Here is a 26,702-nt window from a genome sequence, read left to right on the forward strand (position 1 = left end):
AAATTGCATAAAAAGTATTAACCTTGCATTTATGGAAAGGAATGTTGCTGTTTTCTTCTCAGTAGTCCATAGCTGATGTTGTGTTATCCACAATTATTATGTGGATGTTATGTGGTTATAATGTGGGTGCTTCAAATTCCCACTTAGGGCTCATTGCAGCCTACTTTTCCTCTGGGGAGGACCAGCCCTTTTAGGAGGGGGCTAACACTGGTGTGCTGCTGCCATTCCCCGCTTTGCCTGGATGGATGCCTGCTTGTGGCAGAGCAGGATCACCTGCTACCCCTTTCTCACAGGGCCATGACTGGAGTTGTACCTCCAGTTAGGACACACAGGAAGCTGGCGTAGCACAGTCCAGATGCTAGGAAAAATTCTGATCTTTGATTCCACCTCGGACTACAGCCCCTGTGACCAGGATGGGAAGACACTGACAAACAGCTTCCAACAGAGCCTCAAAAGGGTTTCACTCTCCCATATTTTTCCGTGCCACAGGAATATGCTGCCTAGCATGCAGTATATATGGGAGACACACTCTCCAAGGGGATTCCTGATCATATTAAAACTGGATGACACACCAGGCATAGCCTTCTCTGTTCACTGCAAGTCTCCTTTGGCTCACATGCCCTCTCTTTGCAGGTTTCCCCTCAGCTTGCCAGCTGGGCAGCCAGTGTAACTGCAGAGCAGGAAACAGCACTGGAGGGTAGGAGTCATCAAAGCTTGTGCTGGTGAATCATCAAGCTGCAGGCTTCTGAGACAAAAAAAAAAATCCCACCTACACATCTGTCTGCCATGGAGAAAATGCAGGGAAGTTTTCTGACAGTTCATGATCTGTATTGTACTGTATTGTACTGTATTGTAAGCTTCATAGGAAGAACTGGACTCACTGCAAACCTGAACCTGAGCAGTGGCTGTGCAAGGATGAGAGGGGTCTGCTGCCTTTGTCGTGGTGATCAGAGTAACCCCTTGGCCCCCATCCTGTAATCCAGCTGAGGGAGGGTATGGAAGCTGTGTTTAAGCCACAGTTCTGAGAGGATCTGCATGGAGGATGATTTAGCAACCTGGAGAGCCACCAGGATTGCCTCAACAGAGCTAGTAAGGCAGTTCTCACCACCCTGTCAGCTGAAGTAAGAGCAGACTAAAGCAAATGTGTAAAGCCTTGATTATAGTCAAATGTTTGGTAGAGGCAAGATAAGGGTTCATTAGATAGCAGGCAAGCTGGGCAGTCTAGCACTAAGGACCACATGCAGTCATTTCTCAGAGACAGAAAGGATTTGTTGTCTCAACAGTCAACATGCTTTTTTACTGGGTATCCCACCAAAACCATCTTCATTTGAGTTTTGTGTGGGAATCTTAGCTTCAGATAGGCAAGAAAAAGGAGGGACATAACACCCTCAAGTGTCTGCAAGTACAGAACTGTTTGCAGGGAAACTAGATGATAGATGATAGAAAGGTGCTGTGTGGCCTCAGGCACCCTTTGCACTCAGTGCAGGGCTCAAGGGAGACCTGTGTATGGCACCCTAACTTTGAGCACCATGCTTTGACCCTGAGGTGTAAGGCTGCTTGGGCTGTGGGACAGGGGAGCAGAGAAGAGAGGCAGGCACTTCCTTCCAGGGGCATTCCACAGCAGACAGGTCAGGATCCTGTGTTGGGACACTTGGACAGGCAGGAATTCCAGCTTGGGAATCAGGCATTCTCCTGGTCAGGCAGAGGACATGAAGGTGTGAACAAGCTGGTTCCTCTCAGTGCCCATAGAGATCCATGAGCTAATGTGCATAGAGTGCATGAGCAAATTTGAACCTGGGGTTGCACCCTTGTCAACAGGCCTTGCCTTGACTACTGAATCTCCTTTATGGCTGGAAAGAAAAGGGGAAGGGAAAAGTGACCAACTAGCCCCTTAGCAGATGTCAGTGAACAGCTCCAGTTGCCTTTTACTGTCCTCCAAAGCTGTGGGAACCCTGGAGGCCAAACCTTCCACAGGAGTAGCCTGAGATGAGAGCATAGCCCATCTGAGAATGTGTGGGAGAACCAAAGGGAATTACAGATGATTTCTGCTTTGGAAGAGGATCTATCCCTCCTTTGAGAGGGTCCTAGTGCCTCTTCATATGACCACATGCTTCCTGATTTCACAGGGAGCCCTGGATCAGTTCTCAGGAAGAAAATGGCTTGGTAAAGGCTGAGAGACAACTAGTTTTTCTTGCCTTCCTTCTCCTCTTCTGTGTGTCATTCCTGGCACATTGCAAAGCACAGCCCCTGCCCCCTCGTGCCAGAAGCCCAATAGGGAGGGGATACAGCAGCGGCAGGAAAAGCAGGGTCTTCTGGTGCTCCCAGGACAGGCTGAGCACTTGTGACTGATCTGGCCCCATGGGCATGGTCTCCACTACCCTAACCTGGCCATGCCTTATCCCGAGGTAGAAATGCCTTCCATGCTGAGGGAAGTGTTTTCACACAAGGACTTGGACTCATGCTTTAACAACCCACCTTGCTTCTACTATTTTTGGAGACTGTCTAAAGGAGTGAAGCATGTGCATCTGACTCCAGCTGAAATACAGCAAATTCCAGTTCTTCAGAAAATGTATCTTTGCAACTACAAGATAATTTTTAATCTACCACATCCAATGACCCATATACTGCTCATGTCAAGATCAGGAGGTCTTTGAGGACAGTTATGGGTGTTCCCTCCTGTGTAGCACCTTCTCTTTCTCTTCAGCTGCTTTCCTTCAATAAAGGGTCTGCCGTCTCAGTCTCTTGGGTATCCACCAAACTTTTCTGCTCCATGTTTTCAACTGTGATTTATTCACACCCTTCCTATTAGACCTGGAGAGATTTTTTTTTCTCTTTCCAGCCCCTTGGTTTTATTAGTGCACAAATGTGTTGGTTGTGCAGAGGCACGCACGTGATGGGATTTAACCGGGAGCATTTCACCCGGCCAGATCAGAATCTACCTCCTCTTGACTGCACACATATCACTGCCTCAAAATGCAGTACTTCATGTAATTTTGATTCTGACAGTAAAGGCTGCACTGAAATCTCATCTGGGCTTGTTAGTGATATATTGACTTAAAATACCCTGCTTTAAAGAAGTCTAGGAAAGCAAAGCAAGAAAAACTCCAATCTCCCACTGAAAGCCAGTCCTTTCAAAGGAGAATGAGCGGTTTGTGGAATAGAAGCATTTTCAGTCCGAGGGAGACAGATAATGTGTATTTCAACAAAGCCGAAATATTTCTGGGTTATGTAGTCTTAATAGTTCATGTTTTAGTAGGTGTAGCTAGTGCTACAGTCTGAAGCTACGTTGGTAAAAACCATTCACTCCCCTCCTGCTGTCTATTACCAAGTCCTTGCTGCAGCCTCCAAACAGCTTAAGCTATGCTGACTGTAAAACAACGTAGAAAATTTTCCCAGTGCAGGCAGGCTTGAAGAAGAAACCAGTTTATTGCGATTCATGTAAGTGAAAAATACATGACATTAAGTTGCTTCCCAGAGGCATTGGTAAATGAATAATGGATAAACAATGTCAGTGACCCCCCTGTCACTGAGGCACCAAAAAAGAACAGCAGGCTGAGGGTTTCATTCAGCCTGGTGTGAAACTTCCCAATAGAAGGAGTCCCAGACAGAAAGAGGTACCTGCCACTGCTTTATATGGAGATTACTTTCCCCATGAGCACTCACTTCACTATAAATTTCTTCTGCTCTGTGGATTTACACACTAAAAATATGTAATAGGGAAGGAATATAAACTCCCTCTTTGTGGTATCGCTGGCTCACATATTGCAGCTCAGCAGTCATGGACAGCATCCAGCATTAACGCTCAAAGCGATCTGCCATATTTATGACTTCTCCAGCCTCACAAGAGCAAGAAAGGCTGGCAGAGAGTGATTGAAGTACAGCTGAATGAAATGCATAGAATAAAGAGGGCAAAAATAAAATATTTTTAGAGTCTGAATTCCTAGAGAAATGAGATCTATGCAATGCAACTTGTCTGGGCAAGGATGTGTGTGTGATGGGTTGCTATTTCCACAAACCCCACTCCACAGTTTGATTCTGCTCAGCTGCTGCCAATGACTTTTAAGAGGAGAACGTCAGCAGTCTTGGAGGCAATTCAGTTTGTCCATCATGAATGGAAACAGATGCATATGCCTAATAAGCTTATGCTTATTAGCCTTATGGAAAGGCTTATAAGCTCGCCATCATTAAGCATCAGACTACAAAAAGAGGCTAAAGGTTTTTGAAACTGTACTCACCTATTCTGCAGCCCACAAAACTTCCCCTCTGTGGCTTAAACTGGCTGAATGATATCCTTGTATGTGTTTCAAATGCATTTCCCAGCTTCTCCAGAAAAAAAAAAAAAGGTAATTTGGATGTACAGGTCACCTGGGAAGAGGTGGCTACAGTTGCAGAGTCTTATTCTTCTGCCACCTTCTGATTTCTCTGAAACCATCTGCAGCTGCAGATGCTCCTCTCTGGGGGCAAAGCTGCCATCACCCAGACTGGGCTTTGCTGAGGGCACAGCAGCTTGTGTGCTGCTGCTTGTGAATTACACCAGTGCATGTGCAATGTGGAGAGGATCCTTGAATTTATAGAAGTTGTTCAGGCTTCTGGGTGTGCCTGAGAAAGTGAACATCACCATATCTACAAGCTGGGAGAAGAGCATTGTGTTCTGCCACACAATGAATGATTTTTTAATTTCACAAGCATAACTGGCAAATTTTGGTGTGGGGAGAAGGGAGAAGTTCAAAAGTATACAGTCAGACATTGTTTTGCAAGATCAACAATTTTATATATATCCAAATGGAATTGCTTCCATTAAGAAGATCCCCAAATATACTGGTTTCCACAGTAGGCAAACAAATCCTAACAATTAATGCAATGACATCAAAGACAGCCCATTATCTGTGTTTATAATTAATGTGGTCTTGGTGAAGCAGTGATGAGTGGATATTTACTGCTTCTTGTTACAAACAATAGTGGTACCCAGGTTTTTGCACCCACATTTGTAACACATTGGAAGAGGGGGAAAATTGCAAAACTGGCTAATATCAAGTGCTTCCATCCAGATAAAGCTGTGAACATACTGTCTGATGTTCAGAGGTGAAAAAGCACCAACAGTTTCCATTTCATCACTTTTAAAATCAGATCACTTGCTCAGGTGCTGCTGTGATTGATAATGCCAGTGTTTGCTTCAGAAATGTTCAGGCTCACACCTCTGTGAAGAATATCCAGGACTAGGAAAAAAGTTTCGGCCTACACTGCATCTGAATGAAGTGGAGCTCACACTGTGGTACTGATTATTTCAGGTCTGTAGAATTGAAGAAAGCTCTCTCTCACCACATGCCGTATCAGCTTTCACTCAAAACCCTCCCAAACAGTAAAAACTTTTGACTTGATTGCAGCCGCTAAAGCAGGATTAAATGTATAACCAGTGGATGAACTGAGATCCGTTTGACTCTGAAGAGAGCCTCAAGCAATGATTCAAAACTACATGAACCTTCAACTTCAGTTCACTCAGGGCCGTGGGGTCTTCAGTTGTAAGCTGTGTTTTTCTCTTTTTCTTTCTTCCTTTTTCTTTTTCTTTTTCTTTTTCTTTTTCTTTTTCTTTTTCTTTTTCTTTTTCTTTTTCTTTTTCTTTTTCTTTTTCTTTTTCTTTTTCTTTTTCTTTTTCTTTTTCTTTTTCTTTTTTTCTTTCTCATTATTTTTCTTTTTCTTCAGGGTTCATTATTTTGCAGAGAATGGGTCTTTCTGCCCTGCAGGGATCTATTTATCTCTGCTGACTCTCTGCATCTTCTCCACATGGAAGAAGTAATTGGATTGTATTTTCTGCACACGACCAAGACAGCAGGGAAACCCAGAGCTGTAAGCCAGGGAACCAAGCTGGCTAGAAGGTAAGGAAGTACCTAATGCTCAAGAAAACTAAATGTCTGGGTCTAACCACAAGATTTTTCCTTTCTTTCCATGGAGGAGCTGAGAAACACTAAACTGCATTCACCAGACTGCTCAGGAAGGTGAACTCTTCAAAGAGCAGTGAAAAACATAAACCCCCAAATAATCCCTTCAAAAATACAGCCTAGGGTCATTAAATCCTGTGACTATACAAAAAAATAAGTATGCTGTGGGATGCTAAATGTACAGGACATTTCTTAAAGTTGCAGTGCAATTACTGCAAAATCCAGTGGCCTTTTTTACACTGCCAGAGCCTCCATGTACTACCACATGGCTGATGTATATGGTTATGCAGGAGCAACTGCAACACCTTCACCCAGACAAAAAGGCAAGAAAAACGCCCTTATTTCATGTATTTCCAGATATTTTTGTATTTATTATTATTATTATTATTATTATTATTACTATTATTATTATGAAAAATGCTATGTTGTAGTCTTAAACATTGTGCGTTTCTTTTTTTCTAACAACACCAAAATCCTGACACTATTATATTTGGGCAAAGTGATGGGATTGCCAAGACTTTATGCTGTTAGTCTTTAAGTGTTTAGTAGATGTATTACTATCCTTCAAATGAAAAATGAATGCCTGCTTGTCATTGTCAGCCCCCCCACCTCCTTAGATCCAAGCCTAAAAAAAGAATCTCTTTGGAGCTTGATGTGTTGCTTGTAGCTATGTTAAAGAAACTGTACTATTCTGGGAACATTCAGGCTCCTCCAAACAGCTCTTCCAGCAGTAACAGCATGCATGGTTTTAATCTCAGCCTTAAGAACTTTCATTGGTTTACTATCAAGCCCCACCAGGCAAACCCCAAGTGCCACAGGGAAAGAACTGCACTACACCAGAATGTCACACCCAAACTTGCACTCATCATCATCATCATCATCATCAGGTTCTTCATGCAGGTTGATTTGTGCCTTTCTCTTCAAGAACTATTTTATTCACTTTGACTGGAATAAAAGCACTGACACAAGAAGAAGACAGTCTGCTATTATTTTCCATTTATAAAGAACACAAATCTGCATGATGAGCCAAATTCTCCTATTGCAAAGATTATTTGTTAAATAAAGTAGTTAAAGCAGCTGAAAGAGCCCATTCCTGGAATTTATGAGAAAAAAATTTTTCTTTGGAGCAGCAAAACACCACCATTGTCCCACTCAGCATATTAACACTCACAATAGTGATGGCAGTTGCAGAAATGTGGGGGAGTATATGATTAAATCAGTATTTCTTAAATAGATTTGGAGTGTGCAAGCTGATATTTTGGAACAATAACAGAGAACATACAATGTTCTGAGCTGTCAGAGTTTCTGAGGGGGCAGATTCAAAGGTCTTGCGTCACTTAATGCCTCCCAATCTCCAGATTAATGGCAGAGGAACAGTGGGGCAGGGTGTTGAAGTTGCAAGTTGAATGAATGATGATTTGTTTTCTTTTTTCTTTTTTTTTTTAAGAAAATACATAATTTAAATGCTGTTGTCATGGAAAACTAGAATTGCACAGTACTGTACACAGATTTCTTATGAATAATATGAGCTGGTGCATATAGGCATGCAGGTATTTGTGTTGTAATTTAAAACATAACATGACTGCAAACTAAACAAATTTAAGAAACTTCTCTGAGAGAAATTCTTTACCTCAGGAAGAGGATTCACGATAATGAAAATCAATGTGGCAGACAGAAATAGCATTTAAACCTTTAGCAGCAAGATATGACACATCAAAGGAGTTAAATTGATCTTCCAGCCTTCTGTCCCAAATATTGCTGCTGCAAGATGAGCCTCCCTTTCTTTGTGCTGACAGCTACACAGTGTTCCTGTCCCCATCAGTGTACATTGCATGCTGTCTTTGCCATCACCCTGTCTCCATCACCAGACATCTGAGCTACAGTCAAAGATTTGGATTAACAGGAGCAGAGTTTTGCATGGGCAGTGATGCTGTGAAATCAGTGAAACCCAAGAAATGTGGACCCTGTGAGCAGCCACAGACATTGGGATTTCAGTAAGCAGCATGACGGAGGCTAAACTCGGTATCATAACAAAGCGTGGGTCTAAATAAAAGCTGCTTAAACCCCCTGAAGGTTTGCTGCTTCTACATGAGGACCTGTCAGAGAGTAGCTCTCCTACAGAAGCAGCTACACCAAATATAGCATGCTGGAGTAAATGCAAGAGGCAATTCTGGAAGAACACTAAAATTGTTTTTCTTTCTTTTTTCTTTTTTCTTTTTTTTTTTCCCACGGATGCTGTATCTTAAGGCATTTGTGCATTTGCCCCTCTAGCTCTGTGATTCCCTCAATTGTTGATACAACACAGCCATTTGCAGAAGCTCCAGGTATTTCTAAAGACCATGTTTTGAGTTGAGAGACTGCCGTGTACCAGCCCCAGAGAAAATGGTGAACAAGTTGCTCTCTCAGATGACTGTCAGCCACCAGGAGACTGTGATTATGTCACCTCTTCTGCTGGTCTGCTGCTGCTCAGTTGCATGGTCAGCTTTGATTTAGCTGTATTCACACAGGCAGCAAGGTGCAGCTGGGACAGGCAGCAACCAGACACCATAATACAGACATCTGCCCACTTTACCACGATGGTGTCTTTTTATAGAATGGTGGAATGGCTTAGGTTGGGAGGGACCTTGAAGATTATCTGATTCCAACACCCAGGGACATCATCTGGTTCCATGCATGGGACACCTTCCACTACAGCATTTTCTGGCAACTTCCCTGCTGTCCCTTCTCTCCTGCTCTGTTCAAGATGGCATGTGTTCCTTGAGCAGCTGCTGTGACCTGCAGGAGCTTTGCAGGCATACCAAGCTGCAGGACCTGTAATGGCAGCAAAGTAGTGACCTTACCTGGAAACCTAGGTACACCAAAGCTGAAGGCAAAGTTCTCCTGTTTCACAGAATCCTAGCTTTTCGAAGCACGGCAGGCAGTAGCACTTATGGGAAGTTTTATTCTTTGGGCCTTTTAATTCCACACAGTCTTCATCCTCTGCATCATCTTTTAAAATTTTTTTTATTTATTTTGGGATTGCTCAAACTTCAGCACACAAAGCAGAATGTAGTGAGCCCCCTTAATGACAGTACAAAATACAGTAATTTCACGAATACAAGCCGCAGCAATTTGACAAAAATTTTGGTGGAAACCCGGAAGTGCGGCTAATAGTCGGGTGCGGCTAATATATTAATAATTTTCTGACATTTACAACCCCAGACGTGCCAGCCAGAGTGCCGAGCCAAGCACCGGCCAGTAAAAGCCGGCATTTTGCAATTGTTACAGTGTTACCGTGTTGCCCTGGCTCCCTGCAGGCAGCACGGGGGGCGGGGAGAGAGGCAAGAGAGCTCTCTTCTTCCCTCCTCTGCCGCAGCCCAGGGGAGGAGGGGGGGGGGGCGCCGCCATTGCCGCGGCTCCGGGAGCCGACGGGAGCCCTGCGCCGCCATTGCCGCGTCTCGGGGAGGGGCGGGAAGTGCGCGCCGCCATTGCTGCGGCTCGGGGAGGAGGCGGGGTGCTTTGTCCGCGCCCGCCGCCGGCGCCACGGGCGCGGGAAAGCTCCGTCCCCGCCCGCCGCCGCTGCCGTAGGAGTGGGGGAAGCTCCGTCCCTGCCTGCCACCGCGGGGCAGCACCGACCCGGGGTGACTGAGCCCAGCGGCAGCGGCGGCCGGCCCCAAGCGGCAGCACCGGGCTGGGCCACCTGACCCCGTCAGCGGCCCCTAGCGGGCCGAGCCTGCACAGCCTTAGCTCAGCCAGTAAACCCCGCCCTCCCGCGGTTCTCTTACTAATTGCACGCGGGTCCTCGCTGCGAACGACAGAGCGGCTTATATTCGTGTGCGGCTTATCTATGGACAAAAACCGAAATATTTGCCAACACCCAGAGATGCGGCTTATACTCAGTGCGGCTTGTATTCGTGAATTTACTGTACTTGCTAGAAATGGTTTTGATTGAAGCCAGGCCAGCTCTCACCTGCCCCAATCCAAACCCTTTCAGCTCCCCTAAGGAGTGGCTTGCTGAAAAACTCTCCAAGTGGCTGAGCAGCTCTGTGGGAAGCCAGAATAAAACACAGCCCCACTCCTGGATTCCCCTCTGGGCTGTGAGAGGGATAAGATGTCCCAGTGCTTTTATGTCTGTACAGAGTTCGTTTCCACTCTGCAAAGTGGGGTCTTACTTGCTGTGGGGAGGGACAGGAGCCAAGCAATACCTTCCCTAATGACCTGTGCTATAACACACTCCTGTGGCTGCCAGAGGGAGGTTAGCCCAAATAAAAGCAAGGCAGCAAGGCTTTGGACTGCTACAAAATAGGAGAGATGCCCAAGGAGAGGGTGCATGCCTCTGAACGACAGCTGAGCCATCTATACCAGCAGAGATCACCTGATGCTTCAAACATCATCAGCAATCTCATCTATAAGCCCACACCTTATCATTTTGAAATTAAAGTGATTTTCTGAGTAATAGGAGTACCCTCATACTTGGAAACAGTAGAGCACGTAGAATCTTTTCTATTTCAGTCCTAGAAAAAAGAAGGGGACAAAAAAACAGGAATTACTGTTTCTTAGCTGAACTCCTGTAGACTGAGCTTTGGTCCAGAGTGTTTGTTTTTTTTTTTTTGTGAGACCCAGTGGTAAATTTCTGAACAAAGAGCTTTATGATACAGAGATAATACTTGTAAGAAGCTTTTAACTCTAGATGTGCTGGAGGTCATTTTGAAAACTTCTGGTATCTTTTCTTCTCTCAGCAGTGCTTGCAAATGGATTTAAATCTTCCTTGGGGATTTCTGTAACAAAGTGGGTAAAAATTTAAGTGCTTTGTAATCTCTATGGGAAGAGATAGTATCAGGTAGAGTAGGTAATTTGAATTACTTAGAGCAATGGTGCTTTTGAAAGCCTTGCTTCACTCTTGTGAAAACTAGTTGGTAGTAAAAATTACATTCCAAAAGCTTCTGTGCATACTCCCCTAATGAACTTCTGATTTACGTGCAGTTTGTAGATATGACTTCTTTCTCCTAATGTAATTTTCTTCCTTTTATTCAAGGGAGATTTCTGTTTTAGGGGGAAATATTATGTAGCATGTATAGCCGCTGTGGAGGAATTATTGCAAATACCTCATTTGTAATCCTTTTGTTCTTCCATTCTGAAACCCCACGTCTCACTTCTCCATGGAGGAGAGGATATTGTGTTTGACTTATTACAAAGCCTAAAGCATTCTTAGGATTAACTGCAGCTAATCACTAAAAATATGCCTTCTCATTTTAGAACTGTTGTGACTTTTCAACATGGGAAAAGTGCTTCCTACTTCAAAATCTATTTTACTTCTAATTTTAGTTTCCCTCTCAAAGGCTGGGCCTGGGCCTCACCAGCATACCTAATAATGTCAGCAGGACTAAGGACATGAAGGGGATGAGGTGTCCCATACTCAGCAGTGGAACCATGCCAGTACAAAGATCAAAACCAAAAGCAACTGGACCTCAGACAAAGGAGGAGAAAGGAAGTTGTTGAGGTCTCCACACAGATGTCTGATTACAATTCCACCAAGGTGGATTTGAAATTGTGTCAGAACTCAGCCTCTTCTCCCCAGTGCCTGTGGAGGCAGCTTCCAGCATGACACATCCCATCTTTGACTCACCAGGTAAGGCTGGGATATCAGTAAGAAAATTGGGCAAATATTGATTTCTTTTGACATACATTTGTTATACCTATGACACAATATGTTTATGTAATGTTTTCAGCTTACACATGACTATGGGCTGTAATTAGTATTTTTTGAAGGATAAGGGTGAAGAAAGGCATGTCAGATACTGTGCTGGGAGTTTAGAAAACTGACCGCTAATCTAGCGTTTTCCAATAAGCCACCCTGATTTCCAGCATAGAATAAAAGTTGTCTCAAAAAGTAAGTGAAATAAACTTGTACTTCAAGGTATAAACAAGCTTCATGAAAGGTTGGGATAGGAACGATATTCCCTTCTGACACATTACTTTGTAACTGCAGAATGTGAAACTGCTTGTATCATTCTCTGAAGGATCTAGTCCTGGCATTTTTAGATACTAGGTATGTAATTTTTAAAATTTATAGTTTCTCCAACTTCTTTCAATGGAAATATAGGTTTTCAAGGATATTTTACACAGGTCAATTGCTATGACAGACCAAGAATTTCACTTCCTCCATCACATTTCATGATTGCATTGGAGGAAGTTCATGCCCAGGGACCAATGTACCACACGAGGAAAACCCTGAGACAGCTCAGACCAGGAATCACATTATGTCTGAGAGTTTTCTAACACCTGATGTGTTTAAATCAATGCTTGATTTTTTTTCTTTTTTTTTTTTTAATTTCAGAAGACATGCTTCAATTCAACTGGAAAATAGGAACTTAAGGAAAGAGTCTGAAAGTCTGTGGCAAGCCTATAAGGACTGATGTATGGCATGATTGTAAAGTCTAATTCTAGACTGAAAATCAATGAATAGACAAAGATTCATATTTCTAAGAAAACAAAGATATAAATCTACAGCCATTTTGACAAACGATGTGCAGATTTCTCCTGGGGAACATGCAAAGAAGGCCCACACCTACGGAAAGGCTGTCCCAAGATTATGTCACCTACATGTATCATGAAGGAATTTTCTTCTTGGCTGCTCAGAGGAGGATTTTTAACATTTGCCTCCCATTTACTCCACAGCATTTCATTGCTGAGTAACTTGTGCTTCTTCACACCATTTTAATTTGATGGCATGTACCAGTAATGCAGAGATCTTTCTTTCCTAAGGGAAATTAAGAAAATAATTCACTCTTTTGCTCAGTAACTCAACTGAATTCAATTTGGGTTCTTTTAGGAAAGGTGCTTACCTAGTTCCATCAAATTAAAATATGGAAGGAAAAATGTCAATAATAATGACCATCTTGTCATCACAGTTCTTAGTTCTTTCATACCATGCTTCCTCCACCGAGAATTTTATTTTGCAGAGGGAAAAACTAACATAAAATCTGAGAAGGCTTAAGTCATATCTGTAATTTTTGCATATTACTAAATACTAACATACACTATGTGCATGGAACAAAACTTCTGCAAACTAGTTTTCACATTGATTTGGTTTTTTGACCTCATTTGTAAGATTTAAATTTTAATTTTTTCTTATATTTACTTCGATGTATATTTGCCAGATGAATCTTATGCACAGAAAAAGGTGTAATAAAAGGGCAGAAGTATCAGCTGCATTATGTGTCCCTAAGAGACAGAGAAAAACGTTATTTGGAAATTTCTGTGGCACAGAGCCCTGCTGGCAGCTGCTGATCTCATTCCTATCCCCTCCATGGGGTTGTTAACACAAGGACTCATGAGGGAATGGCTGAGGACTGGAAAGGCCATGACCAAAGTGAATATTGATTCTCTTTTTTCCTTGGTGTGGCTGCCTGCATAGAAAACATCGATGAGCAGTGCAGCCTGAGAGAAGGCTGAATGAATTAATGGAAGAGAGAACCCTCTTAGAGCTACTGAATACACAGAAGATCAGCCTGGCTCGGGATGTGTCTGGGCTGCAAGTACTTTGCGGTAGAGAGGAGAGGCTGCTTGCGATTCCCCGCTCTCACGCTCCTCGTTCCAACATCAGCCTTTGGGCATTAGCATTAGCTGTTCCTATTTCATTATGCTTTTATTTACTGTTGGCAGGAGAGGAGGACTGGAAGCTGCCCAGAGTGCTGGCTGCAGCCACCGAGAGACCTCTTTCCCCAGTGCTGGCTGCAGCACAGAATTGACAGGCGCTGAGTAAGTGTGTTTCATATCCAGAGAAAATTTTCCAGAGTGCCTAAATGGCTTGAAACTGCAGGTTCTGATGGCCAAGATGAAGCAACTTGCTTGGGAAACTGCTTCCAATTAGCCTTCTCTCTTTTGGTCTCTCTCCCTGTGTTTGTGCATTTTCAATTATGCAGAAATGTATCATTTAGCTTCACTATCCTTTATTTAAGTGGAGAAGAAACAGGGAGCTTCAAAACTGCAGAGTACCTTGAAATATTTTAACTTCAACCATTCTGTCTCTGATAGATAAACATGTATTTCCTTTTTAATTCTCAGTCACGTTAACTGGTACTAGTAACTTCGTACCCACAAGCACAGAACACTAGATGGATAGACTGCAGCAAAACGAGTTACATGTTGTATTTAGAAACAAGTACCTTTAAAAAATTTACCTGTCTGCCAAGACTTGGAAAAACGAGAAAGCAAGTTCAGCTCAGTACACAGAGCAGTTCCTCACTGCCTGACTCTCCTCACGGCTGCTGGGAACGCCTGGCATGTCAGGTAACACATGCTGAGCAAGAGCCAAAAAGCTCTTCGTTGCTTGTAAAAATGAAACAAGCTCCTTATTGGAAAACAGCTCTTTTCAGAGGCATTACAGCTGTGGATGATGCTATAGCCATACTTCTCAGCCATCAGGCAGAGTGCCTACCCGGGACCAGCTTTCAGCAGTGTCAGCAGGTAAGATGTACAATGGGGACAGGTCCAGTTGTCTTGTGCCAGAGCATCCTACCTTTCTTTATGCCTTCATTGCACAAACAACACACACTAACAGCAAACATTTACATGAAACAAGCAATGATTAAATATACCTATATAATTGTTCACAGTCCACTAAGTCAGGAGAGCCCCTGGGTCACCCTGCGCTGTTTTGACCTCCAGTTCTCTCCTGACTCATCTGCAGCTATGCTGTTTCATGTTGGGAGATCTTTCAGTTTTGGCTTTGCTCTGCCAGTAGCATCTGGTGCTGTTCTCTCCTGGTGTGACTGCAACTGGCTTCCAATTCTTGAGGAAAAGAGACGATTTTTTGAGGCTGTGGTGATTTGGTGTGGTAGGTGCTGTACAGTCTCAGATAGAAGGTCTCGACTAGCAGAGTCTCCTCAAGTCTGTTCAAGAGCTTACAAGCTGAATGCCTTTGTAACCTCCTCCCAGGCTTGAGGGTGGCATCAGGTGCTGGGGCTCTTTCACACTGCAGGGTTTGTAACATCTGGCTGATGCCATGGGTTGTAACAATAAATGGCACCATGTGCAACAAACATCTCCAGGGGTTTCTCCGACGTCAATCTCTCATCTCTCCAGCTTCCTGTGCCCTGTATCTGTCTATAATGCTTTAGAAATGACAATCCTAGCGATTTTGACATTGAGGATTCATGTGAAGCTGGTGCAGAGGCTGGCAAGAGGCTGCCCTGATCCTCTGAGCCTGGGAGTGTCACATTCTCTCTGTATTTGAAGTGAAAGTGGAGAGGGTGTGGAAGGGTCAGATGGACATCCATATGATCTCACTTTCTTTTGTGTCATGGGACTTTGTGCACAACTGGCAATTACAGATTTAGTCCTGAAACTCACTCCAAGCTTCTGACCTGCTGTCACACACTATTTTATGCAGCATGTTATGTCCAACATGACTGTAATGTCTTCTGTCTTTCTCACATCCAGCTCTGTCTCCTGCTTTTTTAAACTTCTCTCACAGGAATTTCTTAGGCAGAATTTTCTTCCATTATTCAGACTCAAATCACTTTTCACTGCTGTTTTGTTCCACATCAAAGCCTGTAACCTCACCCCCTTTGCACTTGGGGCTCCCAAAAGCCTAGAGAGCTGCTCTGAGGAAGCTGGTCTCTGTGGAGCTGGGGCAATGAGCTGGGGTGGCTCTACACCATCCTCTTATTGAAAGCAAACAGACCTGTGCATGCTGCTTGATTTCCCCCCACCCCCCAGGGATCTGGCTGGGCTATCTCCCTGCCAGTTCACTGTTTTCCCTGTCTGACAGTGTTTGCTGTGGGCAGTCATGCTTGGCCAGAGGATATGCTCCATGGCTCTGCTCAGGCAAGCCTGTCTCCCACCTGTTCACTGAATGTTGGGTAAAGAATGCCTGACCTTTGCTGGAGCTACTGGTGGCTGCTAAGAGAAATACTGGGAGTCAGCACAGGCACATCCCTCAGTGTCCACTGTGGGCAGTAGGCTATAGTGATTGCCAGAGCCTCCCTTCTGGGCTGTGAAGGTTTTGCAAACAGCCCTTCTGTGTGATATTCTGTGCAGCATACCCGGCTTGCTGTATTCCAGAGGTGTTGCTGGGCACTACCCTCTCCTCAGCCGAGAGCTTTGGAGGCCCAGTAACATGTGTTATATTTGTCTGAGTGCTCAGCAGTGACCTCTTTGTGATGCTGGCTGATCTCTCCCGGGCTGGATCTGTTTCTCTCAATAATTTCCCTTGCACTCTGAAATTCCACAAGCAGCTCTTGTTTTTAATTAGGGGCTCCAAAATGTCTCCAAAGATATGCGTAGTGTCAGAAATCTTACATCTGAAACATAAGGCTCAATTGCCTCATATTTTTATTTTCACTTTTGAGCACAATTACTGAGTCCCTCTACAGTCTTACTCTGTCCAGGTCAAGTCTTCAAATAACTTTCTTGATGGTTCAATTGTTCCAAGTACTATTTTGAAAATAATAAGTGACTCTCTCAAGTCACTTCTTGTCCTTTTTGTTCAGTGAGACAGTGAAAAGTTTTACTTCCAAGTTTTCTCACTCTCTTTCATGGCCAGCTCCGTGTATCTATTCCCTGCTTATATGAACACTTCAGAATGGCTTTTTGTGCTCTCAGTCCCTTCTGGCAGTTTGCCTGCTTCATTCCCAGGCTGTCTTTCTGTATCTACTGCACTGGCTGATAAACTCTGTCCCACCTCTCAGAAAGGGACAGTTTATTTCCAGCTGCAGTTCATCCCTTTGGAGAAGCATTACTACTGATGTTAATAAGAGAGAAATCCTGTTAGAGTCTGCAGCAAACATCCCTCAGGTAGTTGCAGCAAATGAGGAAATATTTAAAGGTGAGCTATGTCCTAATATCATCTGTTGGAAAGGACTTTATGTTTCATGTATTTCATGTTATTGCTCTGAAAGACTAAACTCAGGAGCACATTACCAATTGAAGTGCTTGTGGAAATTAAATCCATGTTTAAATGAATTTGAAACTTTTAATGCAAAATTGAGCACTTAGAAATTTTGCATCAACTCCTACTTAATTAAAATTAATAAGGTTTCAGCGAGTTTTAGTTGGGATAGATGAGGAAGGAATTTGGCCTTAAATGTGTAATTAAAATACAATTACATTGGAAGGAAGTAATTACTGAGGTTGTACCTCAAAAGCATACCTAATGGGCTATCAGGAGAAAAGGTTTATGTGTTTGGTTCACCAGCTATATAAGATATAAAAGGATGTAGTCACTGAAAGAAAGAGATATTAGCAAGATCATTTAGGTAGATAATAGCAGCTCTTTTATGGCCAAATCACTCTGGCTACATTTAGGAAGGGGACTGCTTCATCTTAGTTTGAGGTGTACAAGCACCTCCACAAGTTTTCCTTCTGACACATTTAATTGTTTCCCAGACCTCTCACGGGGCTGTGAGAGAAGCAAGTGTTGTTCAAGGAGAGTCAAACGTCTCTGGAAGAGGGAAAACGTAGCACTGAAAGATCTCAGATGTCTGATTTTAGGAACTTTTTGACAAAGGAATACTCAAAGTGAAGGGCCTAATCTAACCCTGGTTAAAACCATGGAGGGAACACTCCTCTTGGTCCCTGCACCAGTCTGCATGAAGTCCTGAGCACAGAACCAGAATTGTGGTGTCAGTTTTGCATAAACCTAAACTTGGTTTTATTTTTACATTATTGCCCTGGCACACCTATGAAAAATGGTTTAATAAATATGACATTCCACAACATGCACAAAACAGACGGGTTTGGGAGTTAAAGTTGAAGTGTGAGCATTAAAACTGAAGCCACTTTGTGCTCTGTGGAGACAGAACAATCCATCATGTGTTTGATTTTTGTTTTGTTTGGATATTTTTTTCTTTTTTTGGGTAATGTGATAGATTTTGGTTTTGAAGTCAGTGGTGAGGTTTCTGTTGGCTCTACTGGAGTTGGATTAGGTTCGTGGAAATAAATTGATTATATTTTGTAATAAACTGTATAGATAGTCAAAGATGCAAGGTTCACAGGCCTCTTAGGCTCAGCTCCTTTTCAAGGGTTCAGAGTCAAGGATTGCACCAAATGGCCTGGAACACCTGGATGCAACCTTGAGTTTAAATCACATCAAGATGATTGGGTTGTAAGTTTTTGATTTAACCTTGTTTCTTCACATAACTTTCTGAGATTTCTAACTGTGATTTTTACAAGTACAGTGTGTTTTGCAAAAGAAGTGTGGGAGAGGAAATGTGTGCAGTGTCCCCTTTGATCCAGTATCAAACACAGTGTAAGTAGCCTGATGTTTTAATCAACAGATACATGTTCTTGGCAAGGAAGTGAATTTAGCACTTAGCAAAATGCACTCTGCTGAACTGTTGACATTCAGTTCATAGTCAAACTTTCATTAGTAAAGAGAAACACAACCTTTGTATTGAAGATTTAGCTCAGTAAAATAAAATTTGGTGACAGTATTTTCTCTCTATGCTTACATTCCCTGCAGCAATGCTTGTTACATGGGTAAGAAATATGTAGAGCTTGACTTAGCCTTTTTCACACCAAAACCAGACGTCTTCAGTAATACTCAACCAGGATATTTTTTTTTTAATGCAATACCGAAGATGTGGGATTGTCAGTGTTGTGGTACTTCATAATCTAAAATTGTTTCCACATTAGAGCTTCTGAAGAAGCCTGGGAAGGGGTGTTTCATGTATGACATTATCAGCTCTTGCCAACAGGGCAGGACTGATGGAGTCAGCCTTCTGTGACTGTAATAGCACAAGCGCTTCCTTCCCTTAAGTAGTTTCTTTCTTTTCCTCCAGGGTCTTGTAGCAACTCACACCTGAAAAAGCAGCCTTTATATCTTCCTCAAGCTAATTAAATACAGATTCAAGCAGAGGAGCAATATTGCTAAGTGTCCTTTTGTTAACTTGTTGGTCTCTGAAGATTCTCACATTTCAGTCATGACTGACCTAAGTGGCAGCAGAGTTCTCAGCCATGGAAACAACATCTGGAGAAATCCCACCTCTCAAAATCACAAAACTCTGAAGGATTTACGTGTGGTGACATTAACTACCAAGACCAAATAAATGTAGTGAAAACATACTACTAATCACAAAGGTCACTGAAAAGCCACACAGGTTTTGCTTATGCTGAGTTTTGCTTTTTTGTACCCATATGAAACATTTTCTTAATGCTTCCAGAGTGGGTGGAAAAATTTATCAGAGAAGCTAATGGCCTGAAGAACACAGCTGATACAGGCAAAGACTATATTGTTTGTGTCCACACAGCATAATTATCAGCATATTTTGAGTGTGACTTACCTCCTGAAATCTTCAGCTTCCCCCCAGACAGAGGCATTGGTTGAGCAGGTGCTGTCAAATGGAGAGCATCCTGATGGCTGAGCCCTACTGGGATGTGTTCAGAGGCTGGATGGAGGCCAATCAAGCCTTTTCACCTGTGTTTTATACCAAGTTCGGAACAATGCGGTTCAGTTGATACAGTGGTGTTTGGCCAAATGTTGGATGATCTTGGAGGTCATTTCCAACCTTAATGATTCTATGATTCTATGAATATAGATATACACTGACAGACATCTGTGCCATTCAGTTTACAGGACTGTTCAGGTGCTAGGGATTTATATTTTGTATCTTTTATACACATTAAAAGACATCTTCAGTCTAGGTTTTTAATTTGTAAGCCATGTAATTAGACTGTATTGAGGGATTTATGTCCAAGAATATCAGGATTTGGCAACAGTCTTGCACAGGGACGTGGGATAATGCTTACTTCCTTTTCTTCTTTTTTACTTTTACTCATTAAAGGAGAAACACAAATCTGTGCATTTTAAAGCAGCTCTCTGAAATTTCATGGCCTTATAATTACAATCTATAGGACTGAAAACCAAATCTAAAATTAGACATAAAATTCACAATGTTACCAGTCCTGGATTTAAAGCTTATATTGCTGTGAATTTCTACGAAAATATTTAAGAATCAATTTAAATGCTAATGGACTTGTTTGGCATAAAACTAGGCAGTAATCATACTCAGTGACTGCTTCAGAGCCATAGTATGGGTCTTTCTTTCACTGGACTTCACTTGTGGCATTAAATTTAGAGATGTGTCTGTATATCATAGACCTATGCAAAAGGAGGGGGGGATGGGGTGGTTCCCTGAAACCCTGCAGAAAGCAACTTCTCAGAACCTGAAATTGCTCAAGTGAACTTTGAAAATCTGATTGTAGAGCCAGACAGGAACTTGTGGAATCCTGAGGAAGAGTTAAAGGCAGAAGTACTTGTCTATTCCTGCCCTGTACCTGGTGACTTGCTGTGGTCCCCAGCTTTGCCTGTGAGATGTCTTCTATAGTTCAGACACTTCAAAACTGGATCCCTTTCCAGCTTTGTGCAGTTCCTTTGGACTGCACTTTTTGGGGGCCATAGGCACTTCCAGCTCTGGGTGGCGGTGGGGTTACAGCCCATTAGAGGCTCTTTCCATTTAAATCAGAACCAGCTGCATATTTGCTTCTGAAAAGCACATTCTGTGACTTCTATCACACTATCTAGGACTGGGTTTGAGACTGTGTGGCAGAGGAGATGGTCAGGTGGCTCCTTTGCCCAGCTCACAACCTTGTTAAACTCTTGACCTGAGGGCCTGGGAGCAGCACTTTGCCACACATTTTCTGAGGCAGTCATGGGCAGCGCTGTACAAGCAAATGGCCCTAGGTCAGGCCAGCCACAGACCTGGAGCATCTCTGTTCACAATCACTGCCAACTCATTCCTGAGCTGATTAAATCAAACTTGTTGTGAGGCTGTCCTGTGCTACGCTCACAGGACATGACTTGGTGTAGGTTGCTGGCTGTCTGCTCTCTGGCTTTCATCTCTGCTGGATTTTCAGGCATATCCATTGGATGGATATGTCCATCTGAGAAAACAAAGATGTGGCTATGGACACACTGTCATGTATACACTAGCACATGAGGGTGATGACCCCTTACCCCATTTTGGCCTGTGCTGACCAGCACTCATCCAGCAATTCCTGGACGTAACATAAGAATCAAGCCCAGGACCATTCCAAACACACAGTGTTGGGAAAAAGCTGTTGAATCACATGAGAAAGAAGGAACTGTTCTGTGCCAGGGAGTAACTCCAGACATATTTAATTCACTGTTGTAATTGTAGCATTTGAAGCCACTTTCATACGATCAAAATTGTTTGGAAGCTGCCTAGCAAATCCCAAGGTCATTTGGGAAAACTGACAGGGAAAAAAAAAGAGGGAGTGAAAAAGCAAACAAACACATTTTCCAGTAGCATTTTTTGCTAAACAGCTAGGCTGGGGAAAAAAAAGAAAAAAGGTGAAGAAAGCTTTCATCCTGGTACTTGTGGATTGGGTCATAACAGGGCAAGCATAGGCATCCACAAGTCTGTTTAGTGATCTGCAAAATGTGTATGCAAGGAAATGAAAGATCTGGGAGAGACAAGTTGAGGCTGAGTGAGAAAGTTGCTCCAGTGGAGCTGTTGATGGAGGAAGGCTGCTCCTTGTGTGTCCCCACAAGACAGAGTGCACTCACCTAGCCTGCTGAAACACCTTTGGACTTTCTATCAGAAGAGGAAACAGGATTTCGCAGGGCAGCCCAACCTGAAAAAGGATGGAGGGGAAGGACAAGGAACCAAGCCCTTGCTAACCTGGTGATGATGTAGCCTGTGGGACAGAGAAGATAGGGCAGTTTTGGAGAACCAGACACTTTACAAGCCCAGCAACTGCACAGTGCATGGTGCCATCTTTTTAGTATTTGGTTGTACCCAAGAGAGCTGTGGCATGAGTGTGGCTTCCCGGTGCTAGGTGTCAGGCACCCCAGAGCAGCAGAGAAATGTGGCCCCTGCCAGCAGACACTCACACCAGAGAGCAGAGACACCTTCACTCCCTTTCTGCAGGCAGAGAGAGGGATGGGGCACCACGGCATTCACCCTTCAATGTGTCAGTGAGCACAACAGCCATGGGTGGGACCAAGGTGTGGGGACATTTGCCTGCTCCACTTCTGAGCAATTGGAGACTCATTTTCATCCTGTTGATTGTTCATCACGTTGATTGTTAGTGGGTTTGGAATTTAAATATTAAAGGACAGCTTCAGATTAGGCAGGCAGAAGCCTTAGCCCTTTTTCATTAAGAAAACATCTGGAGGCTTTTTTGCCCTCCTGAATAAGGTTTGAAAAGACAAGTTATCCTCATAAAATCCTACAAACGCCCACAGGACAATTTTACTTTGAAGTATCGATGTGACAGGGCAAAAGCAGAACAATTTGATACTAATGATTTCAGTCACCATCCTAATGCTTCATGTTTTAAAGATCATTTTGCAATAAAGACATCATGATTTTACAGTCACATTAGAATAATAAACCGTAGCACTTACTGAGTACTTTTCCTCTAAGACATGAAATAAATTTGAACAATAAGTCCTTTTCTCATTTTAGAGCTGGAGAAACTGAGGCCCAAGGACGTGACCTTCTCATAGCACAGTCTGGGAGAACCTCACCTGCCTCCTTGTTCTGGGGCTGCCCTTTGGGTCTTGCTGTCCCTCACCTGCTAAGTCAGACAAGATGACTGATGACAACTCTCTGCAGGAGAGAGCAGATGCAGATGGATGTTCTCTCTCCCTCCTTTGTAACTTCAGGCACTTCACTTAGACATCTCAGATAGAAGTATTGAAACTGTCATTAGGAAAAAAAAAAAAGCAGGAGGAAGGGGTGTCAGGATCTATTCACAACAGACAAGCTGAATACAGTTCACCAGACCTGCTGATAATCTCAGGAGGGAGGTGGGGTGGCCATTGAGTCACCTTTTCCATCATTTTTGCCGGCACGTTCTCTGCCCTTTCATCTGCATGAGAGAAGCAATAGTGTTGTGCCCAGCCTGGGTGGCTGCATCTCACCTGGTCTCACAACAGGCTCTCTCACTGCATTACAGTCACCAAGAGGTGGGGGGCACAGGGACATGGGGCTGGTGCTGAGCATCCCTTTGAGCGCAGTGAGCACAAAAACAGGAGGCTGATGATATGTCAGATTTCTAATTAAGATTCACCAGTCTCCAACTTGGCTCAATTCATTATTCATCTGGAAATTTTCCTCCCTAACTTCCTTCTTTTCTTTTGCTGTCACCCACTAAGCAAAGCTATTCTTTTCCCTCCCAGAAGCTCCATCCACATCTCTGCTAATATGTCGCCCTCCAATTGTGACAGAAGAGAAAGAAATGGTTACAAACCAGGTCCTGGAGCAGTCATCAATATTTGAAGGAGTCTGACAATGACTTATCTTAGACCATTTACATTTAAACTACAGAAATGCAAATGAGGTGTCGTTTGCATTGTGAGCAGCAAGGATGGGATATTCTTACACGAGTAGAGATCTGTTACACTTTCAGAAATATTTCTTTTTGTTGCTGCCCTGGCATCTCACTGTAATATACAGTCAGGTATTCATTTAGGAAAGGCAATACAAAAGACAGAATGGGTTTCCTGGCTCAAAAACAGGTGTACATTGCCTAAAATTTTGGCAGAAGAAAGAAGGGAGGAAAAAGTCTTTGCAGCAGTTGTTCACCATCAGAGGCTCTGCTGTGCTCTTTCATGGCAGTTGCCCAGCGAGCCAGTGAGCGATGAACTGTTATAAAAGATTGATCCAGATAAAATATTTAGGGATTGACATGATTAAATATGCAGGGTTTGAGATGAACATTTCACTCTCCATCGTTCTTCTCCAAAACATGATCCCATATATTGCACACTGTGGGTAAGATAGCATGGGGAAGAAAGGAAAAAGAAGGAAAATCTCTTAACTGAATGCTAACATTTTGAGTCTTCAGAGGAAAGAGAGTTGGTACTGATGGGGATGTAATCCTCAAGATGAGGTTTCAATGCAGGGTGCCCTCAGGGAGGAGGAGTGCTGCCTGCCTCCCTGGTGCCCCAGGGAGGGGCCCGCAGGTGCTCTCGCTGTGATAGTCCTGCTCACTCACCGCAGCATCCTGGCCCTGGGACCGCTTGAACGCCATCCAGAGCATCAGATGGCACATCAGAGAGCAGAAAGCAATTTCAGCCACGGGATTGCTTCTGGTAGCAGCACTCATTGCCAGTTCAAGGTTGTCAGCCTCCCAAACCGACTTTTATTCTCAGCTAGGGCGGTTGTTGTTTTTTTTTCCTTAACACAGCAATCTTTATGCTAGGCATCACTTGCAGAATTGGCTGGAAAAATATAGATTATCATTCCATCAAGTTCCCTACATCTGATTCTTCATGTTTATTTGTCTTTGCATGACTGAGGAATGTACTCAGGGCTGCTCTGGGAGTAGAGGCTACCCTCAGGAATAAGGAAAAGTTCCATGAGTGTAAGAGATAATTTCACTACATCTTGAATGTGTGAGACGTGGGAGGACAACCCCCCTTTTTTTTGCTGCTTGCTTGTGTTGCTGTGTGAGTTATTTCCAAATGATGAAAGTGTTTGCCATGAGTAGACAGGTTGTTATGAATGGCATAGCTTTTGAATTCTGCTTATAATTACCCTTCTTTCCTGCACATCTTTTCCTTCCTTTTATTTATAAAAAAAAAAAAAACATATTTTTTTAGGGCCCTTATCTAGTACATTTCTTGCCTTATGCAAAAGACTTAATAGTCCATTGCTTGATTTCCAATTAAATTAAGCACGTGGCTTCTCTAAATAACTACCACATCCTCACTTACTTAATATGTACTTTTATACCCTTAGCAATGATCTGATAACATTGTCAGAGCAAAACGCAGAACAAGAAACTGCAGGGATTAGATATCAAGGAGGACACTATAGGGACTGTGTTAATTGAGGCAATCAGCAAGATTAAGATAAGTCTTGCTGCTTCCTCATATTGGTCTTAATGACACAACACAGACCCCAAAGCACTTTACCTGCTGTACAATGTGGTTAAGTCGCTCTCTTCCCTAGGGTATGTAATCTAATCTGCTAGATAAAACACTTAGCAGACTCAAACCAGCTGGTGTTAAAAGCTGCATTTCTAAGATACGGCAACCTGCGTAAGGCTTTAAAGACTACTAAAAATAGTGAAGGCCAATAAAACTTGTCATTTGGTGTGTCTGTGCATGCACGCAGGGACAGAGATGTATGTTCCTGGTGTGTGTGAGTGCACAGGCTGGACTGACCTGGGTTGATGCTGTCTCAGCTTCAACACCAAGGCTCTTCAGGGGATCTCTAAACACCAGGGGATCTCTAAACAGCATTTCCCTGAATTTCCAATAGAGTCCATGGGTACGGATGTGACAAAATATAACATTAAAATTTTAAAAACTACTATTCTTGTTTCAAAAATATTGGCATTTTCCCTTTCTCCCCCAGGCTTCTTTCTACAATTAAAATGAAAATACCTGTGCAACAAAAGATTTTGCATAAATAGGCTTTGAATAATGGAACTGTTGACAAGTAAGAATAGGCACTACTCAAACCTTTTCCAAATCAATTCTTGACAGAGTTCTTCAAACAGAGATAAACATTGCTCGTATAATGATTTGCCACATGACCTTCCACTTGAAGTGCCAAGCAAAGTGAAAAATAGCACATTCAAACAAGAAAAAGTGCTGATTTTGATTCCCAAAATAATGTTTTTGTAGCTGGAACTATTTCTGCTATGGACTAGCATGCACATACGGAGAGAGTTTAGATTTTCCTACAGCAATATAGGACATTTCCCTCTCAGCTAGATAACTGAGAGGCTATTTGGGCTCACTAAAAACACTTCTGCACATCTGGGAGCAATACAGCTCAAAAGCAATTCGGGAGGAAGGATAAGTCTTGCAGTTGAGATGGAGGATTAATAAGGAGAATTCAGTTCAACCCTGTCCTGACCTCTGAGCCAGCCTTTTTCTCCCTCCAAGCTTCCCCTTTTCATAGTCTTTGTGGGTCAGGGGTTTCCATTTGGCCAGAGATCCTTCCCATATTCTGTGCCATCGCAGTCCTTGTTTTCCATGCATTTATAGACAACTAATAGGAGTTTGGGGAACAAGCAGGAGAAAATGAAAGTAATCCCTGATGGGAAGAAATCCAATCTAAGTGGCTTGCTGAAACCACCTGGGAGGCTCTGTATGATGGCAGTATTAAAATCGCTGGATAAAACCTGCCTGGGCAGGGCACAGGCTGTAAGGGGGAAAGTGGCAGGTGGCACATTCCTCACTGTTGGGTTTTCTTTGGATATATTTTAAATATGTATAATATACAATAAAATATTATATTTTATATATAGTATATATATATTATATATATATATACATGTATTATAAACCCCACCGTTGTTGTTTTGGAGGATGGGCACGGCACATCAGGGATAGCAAACTTGCTCTGCCTCTGTGTCAGGGAATGGCTTCATAAACTGCACACACCTATGAAACCAAAACTGTGTTCTTCAGAGAGAAGAGACCATTTGCAGCCCCAGTCCTGGTGCAGATTGGTGTCCTCCTTCAGCAAGGAAAAGTTCCTGCTGAAACAGGAAGAACAGGCTACCTAGGGACAGTTGCCATCACTACCCTGATGAGCCGTGTAACTCCAAGTGGCACATATACTCAATAGTTAAAGACACTGGTTTCCCAAACTGGAAAAGTTACAAGGGAAACTGAGTGTAAAAAATTGTTAGGCAGAAGCACATATTAAATGGTCAAAAAGCCATTACTTCACAGTAAAGGAGCTGAATAATATTGGTGAAAAGCACATTCTCTTTCAGTGGAAGAATGAAGGCAGGAACAATGAATTAAAAAGCAATATGCAACATATGGCAAAAAGGGAGAGGTAATAATAA

At 43.0% G+C, this 26,702-nt stretch overlaps 1 long non-coding RNA gene across 5 annotated transcripts in view; it reads left to right on the forward strand.

The window, feature by feature from the left end:
- The window catches only part of LOC116993182, a 95,730-nt gene that overhangs the window by 60,449 nt on the left and 8,579 nt on the right, over positions 1-26,702 (forward strand). The window contains exons 3-6 of one of the 5 annotated variants that reach the window (XR_004417210.2): positions 5,701-5,873; positions 11,241-11,544; positions 12,253-14,384; positions 18,701-18,776. This is a non-coding gene — a long non-coding RNA (uncharacterized LOC116993182). Of the gene's footprint in view, positions 1-635; positions 5,520-5,700; positions 5,874-11,240; positions 11,545-12,252; positions 18,777-26,702 lie in introns of those variants that run through there. The other 4 variants (XR_004417213.2, XR_004417209.1, XR_006162934.1 and 1 more) reach the window with 4 other exon arrangements.

Source organism: Catharus ustulatus, chromosome 1 (assembly GCF_009819885.2).
Source record: "Catharus ustulatus isolate bCatUst1 chromosome 1, bCatUst1.pri.v2, whole genome shotgun sequence".
Taxonomy (NCBI): Eukaryota; Metazoa; Chordata; class Aves; order Passeriformes; family Turdidae; genus Catharus; species Catharus ustulatus.